Genomic DNA, 1,781 nt, shown 5'->3' on the forward strand with positions numbered 1-1,781 from the left:
TAAAATATAGGGTACATGTGAAATATGGGGTACATGTAAAATATAGGGTACATGTGAAATATGGCGTACATGTAAAATATGGGGTACATGTAAAATATAGGGTACATGTGAAATATGGGGTACATGTAAAATATGGGGTACATGTGAAATATGGGGTACATGTAAAATATGGGGTACATGTGAAATATGGGGTACATGTAAAATATAGGGTACATGTGAAATATGGCGTACATGTAAAATATGGGGTACATGTAAAATATGGGGTACATGTGAAATATGGGGTACATGTAAAATATGGGGTACATGTAAAATATAGGGTACATGTGAAATATGGCGTACATGTAAAATATGGGGTACATGTGAAATATGGGGTACATGTGAAATATGGGGTACATGTGAAATATGGGGTACATGTGAAATATTGGGTACACTCTCCCTACACGCTCCCTTAGGTGTCTTGTCGCTCTAGTCTGAGACTTGACATGAGACTAAAATGACACAGTGTGAACTAAAATCATCTTTGAGTGACTTATCCCAACAGTAGCTGTGCTAAACAGAGGCCTGTGGCTGGTGTGCAAAAGGATCAAAACAAAAGCTCACTGAAAACAGGGGAAATGTACTAAGCGTGTACCATTTTACTTCCCCAAATAAAGTAATAATATATATAAATGTCTATCCACTTAAAGAATAAAATTGTGTGCATGTGGGTCATAAATCTTTAATAGAAGCAGAGGGTTAAAGGACCACAACTGCTAGATGAACACCAGATGACATCATCCAGTGGGAAGTGTTTTGGGCTGAGGAGAGGGAAATTAGATTAAAAAAAAAAAAAGTCAAAATCAAATATGTTTACGTGAGGAAATAACATTAGACAAGATCAGCGGGTGGTCAAAATAAAAGCCTTCGGGTGATGAAGTCTATGACGGACTGTGAGGAGGATCGTTCTCCAGCTCTTTATTTGGTGCTACAGCGAAAACGGGCTGGATTCTGAGCTAAACTGGTTTAAATAAATGTTACAGTTTACAGATTGTTGTGTCCTATATGATGGATATGACACAGAGATCTATACGTCACTGGAAACAAATGGATTTTTATATTTTTTATTTTTTCTTAGACAGTAAAGACAGTGTGAAATAAAGGACGAGAGAGAAGGGAGGACATGCAATAAATGGTCAAGATTCGCACTCACGACACTGCGGTCAGCTGGAGCCTGGCATATGTGTGCTGTGCTTTGCTTTAACCACTCGACCACCGGGGAGCAATAAATGAGACGTTTTTAAAGACAATTTTCTAATCGTAGACATTATTTCAAGTTAGCGAACGTGAAACACTAATGCGAAGGTGACCAAAGCATGTTTAAAAGAGAAATAAATCCCCAAGAATGTAGAATATGTCCACTGTAAAGTCTGTACTCCTTCACCAGACCTGATATGTCTTATTATGACTTATTAGGCCTTTACGGTAATAATGACCATGCTGCTAGTTTGTTTGATCAAAAACTGCTTCGTACACCACTGTTGCCAGCAGGGGGCGCTCTGACCCTGATCAACAGATGATCAAAAATCCATTTTAAAGGAGCAATAAGCCATTTTCAGGTGGAGGATCTGCCACCCACTTGTCTCTTTACTATTGCTTAGCCTGGAATATTCCCCAGAGTAGCATTACATGTCTCAATCTCCTTGGAAACAAGTGGTGTTAGTGTATTTTTTCAGCAATAAGCACCTACAATTGAATGCAATAGAGATAAAAACCAAGCACATGCCGTGGAGCAAAAGCATCTC

This window comes from Eucyclogobius newberryi, unplaced genomic scaffold (assembly GCF_026437365.1).
Source record: "Eucyclogobius newberryi isolate DKJ021-1_F unplaced genomic scaffold, fEucNew1.0.hap1 SCAF_17, whole genome shotgun sequence".
In the NCBI taxonomy this organism is placed as follows: Eukaryota; Metazoa; Chordata; class Actinopteri; order Gobiiformes; family Gobiidae; genus Eucyclogobius; species Eucyclogobius newberryi.